General features: G+C 45.2%; 1 long non-coding RNA gene across 1 annotated transcript; it reads right to left on the bottom strand.

Moving 5' to 3' along the window:
* Positions 1-4,970: 4,970 nt before the first annotated feature.
* LOC125701680 (uncharacterized) lies at positions 4,971-8,481 on the bottom strand. Its single transcript, XR_007380318.1, has 3 exons — positions 8,156-8,481; positions 5,778-5,833; positions 4,971-5,064 (listed from the first exon to the last, which is right to left on the bottom strand). It is a non-coding gene; the product is annotated as an uncharacterized LOC125701680 (long non-coding RNA).
* Positions 8,482-8,787: the final 306 nt, after the last annotated feature.

Genomic DNA, 8,787 nt, shown 5'->3' with positions numbered 1-8,787 from the left:
TTTGATTTCTTTGAAGAAAAAAAAAAAAAAGGCTTCTGCTGAATAGTGAATTTTATTTCAATTGTGCAAGTGAAAAAAGTACGTTGTGCCAGTGGGTTGTGGCCAGATCAGCATTTTGTATGAGTTTGGGGGTGGATTTGGCACATGCCCACTGTGGGCTGAATAAACACCACGTTTCTTCAGCTTTTTGATTTACCAATCTGGAGTGGCTGATACAGAAAGAACATTGCTTTCTGCAATCTGACCAATACACAGGATTGAGCACTAATATCAAGGCTCTCTAGCCTCTGCCTATGGCAGGCATAGTGCCTTTTTATTGAATCCAAAACAGTGCTCCCAAACCAGGGCCTGAGATGTAGATTAAATAAATATGGCAAGATGGGGTGACAAAGGAATAGGAATGCTTCAGCAAGATGTGCATCTATTGCTCTGACATAGCTGGTGGAACACATCAGTTTGAGCTTCCCCTGCATTAGCTACATAGTGATGTAAAATGGAGTATGGGGAAAAAAATGAACACATGAAAACAGATTGCTTACTCTAGAGCTGGATCCTGTACCATGAAAACAAAAGCTACGTGTTGCATGCCGACAGAGTGTGTGGGATAGGAATGTCAGCTGTATTCTGCTATGCAGAGTGACAGCAGCCCAGGTCTGGCTTTTTGCACAGTTGGGACTGTGAAGAAAATGAATTGTATACTTGAATACTTACACAGGCAGATCCTTGTGTCCGAGGTTCCTTGGATGTAAGAAATCATATATATAAGTGCTGCTGCTTGTTTATGAGGAACAGAATCGTACTTGCCTCATCTTGCATTGTTTGTGACCACGGTGCTTAAGAGATGCAGGGGCTACTTTACTGTTGTGCTCTGGCTTCTCTGAAACTTCAGTAGTAGAGGAAGTAATAAGGCACTTTGAGGTAGCTGGGCTCCAGCTTCTCTGAAGAGAACACTTCCACAAGCGAAAATGATTAAAAGGAATAGCTATCTCTCTGAGAAATTACAATGTATTTGGTGAAACTGAGTAAAATCCCAGGGCACAGATGCTAGACAACCTTGGGAAAAGGGCATTTACTTCAAGTGTTTGAAAAGAAAAGCTATTTAAACTTTGAAAGAGCTATTGGTTTTATTGTTGCAATATTTATGATCCTCTCTTTATAGGTCATGCAACCATTTCCTTAGTTATCCTTAATCTCCTACCAGAAATTCTTTCCCTTGGCTGGCAGCCCCCTTGAGCGGAGCACTCGCACTACAGAAATGGAAAATAGCAAATATAAACCAAGTGGGATCATTTATAGCTGTCTTGCTAAGTGTGTAACACATCTGCAGAAGGATAAGTTCTTCTGATTTAGCGTGGCCATTAGTGACATTTTACTGCTTCTGAAAGGAAGAAAATGGCTCTGTTTAGTGTCCTGAGGTATAACTGTGGTAATCATGGATGTTAGAAATGGAAAAGGCTGCTAGGTCGTCTGGGTCATCGCCCCAGTGCAATGCAAGACAATTCACCAGCGTATCTTTCTAGGATTTTGTTATTCTACCATTTGTTTGAAATTCTCCTTCACAGCCTAATAAATCTCATAGAAAGGTAGTTAAAATAACTTCTCAGAGAGGTCTGAGAGATAGAAATCCTTGCAGGCATTGCGCTGAAATAAAGACCTGTTTCCTGGTTTATCCAAGCATCTGCCATTGCCCTTTCACAGTGAAGACACTGTAGTCTATTCACTTCCTTTGTTTGGTATTTATGACTACAGCATTTCAATAAATCAAAACTTTTCTGGAAGGAAAAGTTAAAGCGGTCTCCACTGGTTTCTCACCAATTTCCAAACCACTTTTAAACATGTTAATTAACTTACAGAACCAAAGTTATACTTCAGCAAATGTGGATTAATTTCGCTGCACCCACTGGGGTTATGCTGGATGAATGCTGGAGATCCTGACAGCGCAGTATGACCAACAGCTTCCCTTTTGCATCCAAGGAGACAAACTCACAAGAACAAAGACAGAGACAGACAAGCACAGGCGCCAGACACAGATGCTGTACCCTGCAGCCAAAAGGAGGATGTTGTTTCAGGCAGGCTCCATCTTGTTTCAAAGTCTCCCATGTAAGTAGCGCTTGGTATAAGTAATTGGGAATTCACTTGTGCGCAGCAGTGTTGCTAACGTGAGGAAACCCTTGAAAACACTGTAGGGTCTTTGCATTGAATTCTGCTTCAAAAGAAATGGCTGCAATAGAAGGATTTTGGAGTTGGACTCTCTTGATAAACACAAACATCTTTTTGAACACAGCCCTGGTCTGGAACACCTTGTTAAGAGTAGCTTTAATGTGTATTTTCATTGTTCTCTGTGCTATGGTTAGCCTGTGGAAGCAAGACCATAAGGAAGAATTGCTGCCAGGGCTGGTTTAAGCTCTGCAAGGTTCTCAAGTGACAGGAAGTAAGCCAGCAGCAGCAATCAAGTGCGGTCCAAGCAGCAGAAACAAACAGTAGAACTGAGCTGCTCAGGGCTCTGGAGAGGGAACATGCTTTCTTTAGCACAGTCAGTGAATCCAGAACAGCAACCACAGAACATCTTGCTCTCTTCAGGGGAAGGAAAGAAAGAAAGAAAGAAAAACCCATCAAACTTCTGGCTTTCTTCTAGTTGTCCTGAGGTTTAGTGCAGGATTAAAAGGAAAGTCCTGGGGTTTTTGCTTGCTTTTTCACATGTGTGGGGAGAACATGTTATTTTGCAAATGGTTGTCAGCGCATGATGAAATCCACTAGAATCCTCATCATCATTCCTTCCCTGTGCAAAAAGAAAATAGCCCAGTGGGCCAAATGCATGTTAGCCCCTGAGCAATTCAGTCTTCCTCCATTTCTGCTTGTGTGTGATTAATTGGTGGCTTTGAAGAGATTGTCTGCTACCAAGAGGTGCTGTGATTGCTCTCAGGAGTCAGCCTGTGGGCTTTACCCATGCAGCCCCATCCCAAGATCCCAGCAGCAGCTCAGCCACAGGGAAGCTGCTGGCAGGCTTCCATCAAGGGGGTGACACAAAGCTGTGCTTGTGAACCTGGATTTAACTTTGCTGCCAACCATTGCAGAAGACAAGCTGGGACAGTGAGTGAGTCACAGGGTTTGTAAGCAGTCAGATTTGAGTATTAAAGAACAAACAGCCTGGCCCACCCAGCTTCACTGTTCTCTGTTCCAGAAGCCGCTGGAGGCCAAGTCATGGAAACGGCTGCTGCTGGTCCATTTCCCTGTGCAGCTCTTCCTGCTGTCACCACTGTCATCAACCCCCCATTCTCTGTCCAGCTCTTTCTTTGGGATCCTTGCTAGGGCCTCCCTGCAGCTGACGCAGAATAAGGAGGAGGTTGTGGCCAGGAAAGGTGAGAGCCAGGAAAGGCCATGTGCGCTTGTGTGCCCGTATACCTGTGCAGGAGAGATGAAATACACCTTCTGTGTGCAACCCTGGATCCAAGAAACCTTCCATGCAGCTTCCCACTTCTTAGCACTCCTTTTTTAATCTTTTTTTACTAGTCCTAAGGTTGTGCAGTCTTGCAGTTGTTTTGCTCCTCTAGCTTTCTTTCTTATGGTGCTCCCTTCCTGCATTATTCTCACTTTCTGTCCTCAGGTTCTACTGTAATTGACTCGGGTTCCTCTGCAGGTGGCAATAAGCAGTCTTGTTATGTACTGTTTTAAAAATAAAAATGCAGACATTGTGCTTCCCCATCAAACACCACTTTAGAGAAGTTGTGGGCAAAAAGAAGCCTGTGAAAGGAGCAATAGTGAAACCACCATCCAACATGAGGGAGAGTTTAAGCAGTCCAACGGTAGCTCTAACTCCCTGATTATGGCAATTTTTGTGGGTTCTCTCTCCTTCTCTCTCCTCAGTCTGCCGGAAGGAGGCACGATTTTCCACACCAGCAAAGGAAACGGATGTTTCCACCTCCAGATTTTCTGCCCTTCAGTCTGAACTCTTTTGCCCCATTCTGCAGTTACACTTCACCCTGTTTGCCATACTCCACTCATGTCTTCTCATGCATTCTTCTTGCAGAGTATCACTGCTGCTTGCAGTCTGTGCCCAGCTCACCAGACCAAAGAAGCACTGCTACTCCACCTGAGTACTGCTCTCAGTCCTTCTGACAGGTGTGGACAGCAGTGCACCTTTTCAACACACAGCAGTGTTGCTTCTGCAGACAAAGGCAAAATGGCAGCCATTCTGCTTGCGTTGATCTCCTTCATAATAAAGGATAATGGGAAACCTTTTGAATATGAGGGAAAAAGCCCAAGTTAAAATAAAAATTAAACAATGTATCCAATTAATTAGAATCACTGCAAAGCCTTGGAAAGCTGCCATCTTAAATTACTACACGGCTACAACTCCCAGGAGGAAAAAAAAAGTTGTAATTGGGAGGAAAAAATTACATACTCCTGTTATCTTAGTAGGAGTTTGAAATAGACAAGACAGGTGAGAGCTTTTCCAGCAACAGCATTAGTCCTGCATGTGTGGTATTACCCGTTATGCACAGCTTCCTGATTCCCTGCTTGTAAGGGCACATATATATTCACAGTTCCTGAGGAATAGAGGGGATTGGAGGTTTGTGTCCCAGCCCTTTTTTTTTTTTTTCCCAAGCCTGATAATTCTATTGCAATGGGGCTGGGTGACAAAAAAGTACACAAATGAGTGCTGCATGTAAAAGTGTGGCTGCCCTGGAAGCAGTGGAAACTCCAGTGTACTCTTAAACTTTGGAACGTGGAAGGAGAGAGCGCCTTTAGCTGTTACCCTATGTCTCAATGTAAAATTCTAACGCTGTCCTGATGATGAAGGTGGAGCTGTGACAATAAAATGCTGTAATTGCTTTCACATACTTATGTTTAGGTTCAGCTAAAGGTGACTTAAACTGTTGTGTATAAGTTCCTGCTGCTGTTGAGTATCATCTCTGACCAAGTTGGTGAAATGGGGAGGTGAAAAGGTAAATAAAATCTTGCCTGAAGAGCTTCACGACCTCTGGCCTCAACACAGCTGCCAATAACTTTTATGTGCACACTGCTTCATTTTCAGAACTGGAAGCACGAAGCAGACATCTTCCTCTGCCAGCATAGCAGGAAAAAAAAAAAAAAAAAGAAAAAAAAAAAAGTGGGTAGAAAAAAAGCTGGGTAAAGAAATACAATATTATTCAAAACATTTTCCTAATTGCCTTTTTTTCTATTAAAAAACTCCACATGTTAATATTGTTTTGCTGGAAATTGCGATATTTAAATAGCTTCAAATAGCGCTAACGAAGCATTGTTTTAGTTTTGCCTCCAGGAAAAAAAGACAAAACAAAATACTGTAATAAACTGTTCTCTGTTTAAGAACAGCTGCCATCAAATTGGTAATATTTTCCCTTTAGCTGTGGGCTGACAAACTTCTCTTTTTTCCCTTTTCCTTTCAACAGAATTATGTGAGCACTGCAGCACAAGTTGAAAATTCTGCTAAGCATTTCGCTTCGGACAGTCATAAACTGTTCTTCAAACTGCCGCAACTGCGTGTCTTTCATGGGTACGGCACATGAGAATAAGTCGTGTCAAAATAAGCTTACTGTGTTGAGTACAGTGACGGATGTAGACATGTCTGAGACTTAAAGCTCGGATCCTTGAATACTAGGGGTTTTAACAATTTTTTTTTGGGTGGGGAGGGTTTGCAAAGCAGGAATGTTAGCATTAATCACCTGGCCAGCGTACAAGTTCAAAAATTACATTTGATGCATCTCCCTCATTTTCTCCTGCTTTCATTTAATTCTAGTATTCATTATATTCATTACCTCTGTTTTTTCTTTAAGTTGCTCATCTGTGCTTGTTCTCTGCTGTTATAGAAGACCTAGGAAAGAAAAAAATCTTCTCTATTTTAAATACAAATCTTTTCTTCCTATCCCTATTTTTATAGCTCCCAGGCACATGAAGTCTTACTTCCTCTGTCTCTTGCTTTCTCCCTGGAAATCTATGAGAGGGATGCGTAAGAATAGTTGGGAAATCTCACCAGTCAGCTCATGGAACAGGAAACGCTGAATCCTTAGAAAACGTGTTTTCTGAAAGTAGTAATTAGGATAAATACTTTTAAATAAGGATAATGGGTATTTTTTGAAGTACCCCAGTGTTTCCAAATATTAATGTTTTTTTCCTTTGATACTTTGATGCCATGTGCCTGCTGAATCTTCACCGGAGCTTTCTAGGAAAAGGATAGAACAAAACGCAGCTTCCAGTAGAAAGAAGTAAGCAAGAGAATAACCTAATCAGCCTGTCTTCATATGTAACAAGAAACATAAATTCTTTTATTACTTTTCCACAGATCATCATTTTAACAACAGCCATCTTTTTTTCCCAGTGCTGGCTGCTATTCAGTTGTTGATAAAGCACAGCATTAGATCATGTTTGCAATGCCACATTTCATACCAAAACACCTAAAAATAACGCTCAGTAAAGATCACCAACATATGCTTTGCTGCGGCTTCCCAAAAGGCAACCTGTCTCTACTTGCAGCACAAGTAACCACTCAGGTACTTTCGAAGCCCACTACACAGCTGCAGGTTAAATGATCTGAAGCAGGAAAAGGACAGGCTTAGCAGTAACTGTTTTTCAATGCCAACAGCTTCTGGTGATTGTAACCAGAGTTCGTTCAGATACACTAATTTAAAAAAGCTAGCAAATCTCTAAAAGGGAGGTTATAGCACTGTTGGAAATAATAAACCACTGTCAGGTCTAAGAAAACCTAACTTCCAACTCCAGAGTTCAAGGCTGCTTGTAGTGTTTTATCCCCACTCTGTTAGATGCAGCATCATTTGTCCCTGGTATAATGAGTAAATTTGATTTTTAAAGAGATGAGGCAAGGTATTTTCACAGTGTAAGAAGCAAAGGTGGAATTGACCTCAGTACTGAAGCACGTGTCTCCCTCAGGGCTCAGTCACCATGAGGTTTTATTCTTTATGAGCCTTGTGAGTAGGGTCCCAAAGGCAGCAGCATGTCCACACTCTATCAAACCTGTTCCCCTGCGCTTCCCTAGCGTCGCATACCAACCACAGGAGAAAGCTCTTCCTGAATCCCTCATCCCAAAGCAGCCAAAGTTCTCCCAGCACCTGGCAATGCACCACAGCAGTAGCGTAACACTGACATCCAGTGGATGAAAAAATGCAGTCTCACTCGCTTCTGGACAGAAATGCAAATGGGAGAAGCATGAAAAGATAGCAAGGACTATTTTCTTTTTACACATTAGGACTTTTTGAGAGCCAGGAACTAGCCCAGGAGCTGAGATTCCCTCAATCCATACGTGAACCTGCGTGAGACCTGGCAAACCATCCATCCAACAAAACCTGCTTGCTTTCTACCGTGTGGAACTACGGGGGCAATTGCAGCGCGGCACCTCTTGCTCCACTCACATGAATGCTTCTGGTTTCCTAGGCTTATACAAAATGTACCACGTATGTTGTTTCCTTTTGCACACTCAAAAAAACAAAAACAAAAACCAAAAAACAAACAAAAAACACAAACAAAAAACACACCACAAAAACCTGGCTTTTCCCTCAGTATCCTCATGACCAGGTCGCTGTCATTGCATCTCTCGTTTGCTTTTTTGGCACCGAAACTCCATTTTCAGCTGCTGCAGTGTTGTAACAGGATTCTCCCGAGGAGACCCAGTGGAAACATGGCACTGGCACACAGGCCTGGGTGAGGTTGGGAGGTGACAGCCACTGTGCTAACAGCAGTCCTCAGCAATACTGAAGAACCAAAAGAGCATGGAAATGGGGTGCACACCTCCATTTTCTCTCCCTCTCAAATGCCTCTGATCACAGAAGTCCGAGCTGGAAGGGACCCACGTCATCCAACACCGACCCCCACGTCTGAGTGTTGATGACCCCACAGGTCCCCTCAGAGCGCTCCTTCCTCTGCTTCTGCTCATCTCCTCAACTCTTCTTGACCCCACAGCCCCCGTTTCCCTCCAGCCCACCGTGTGCAGCGGCGGTGCCGCCAAACCACGCTCTCAAGGAGCGCCTCACACAACCCCTCCCCCCACACCAACGGCCGCCAGCCCCGTCACGTGCGCAACTGCGGGAGCCACGTGACGCCCCCGCCGCATCACGCAGCCCGTCGCAGCCTTCCCCCCAGCCGCCGCGAGACAGCGCGGGGACTGATAGCTAACTCAACCAACCATAGGGAGGGGAACGCCCCCTCGCGCCCACGCCTGCGCGTAATCCGGTGAGTGACACCGGGAGCGGCTGCCAATTGGCTGCGGAGGAGTCGCCGAGCACCAATGGACTGGCGAGTAGTGCGACTGACATCCGCCCCGCCGAATCGCTGTGTGGGAAGGGCGGGGCAAGAAGCAAATGTCGTTGCAGACGGCAGGAATGTGGCGTTGTTGCCGCCTGGCATCACGAGGCGGCGGTGGCCGCTGTCCTCCTTATTGCTGCGTGTGCCCGTCTCCTCCACTGGGCAAAGGAAGGACACACGCTGGTGCAGCCTCCCCTCCGACCTCGTTTCCAGCGCCGCCGCCGAGGGCCGCGGCTCGATGGGCGGGCCTCTTCGTGTTTCAGTGTGACGAGCACATCCCTTCGCCAATGGCGTGCGAGGGCGCAACCCACTGGCCAATCCGTAGCGTGGAGGGGGCGGGGCAAACAGGGGCGGGCGTCTCATTTACTGGGCCAACCTCCCAGCCAACGGGAGGAGTGGGAGGAGGGTCGGGCAGCCAGCGAGGGAGGCGACGTCAATACGTGACAGTCAGCCGGGGCAGCCAATCATTGAGGGGGCACTGGCGAGACTGTCCAATTAGAGGAGCTGGAAGGC

This window comes from Lagopus muta, chromosome 1 (assembly GCF_023343835.1).
Source record: "Lagopus muta isolate bLagMut1 chromosome 1, bLagMut1 primary, whole genome shotgun sequence".
Taxonomy (NCBI): domain Eukaryota; kingdom Metazoa; phylum Chordata; class Aves; order Galliformes; family Phasianidae; genus Lagopus; species Lagopus muta.
Note: the sequence above shows the minus strand (reverse complement) of the source record. Positions and strands in the feature narration are given on the sequence as shown.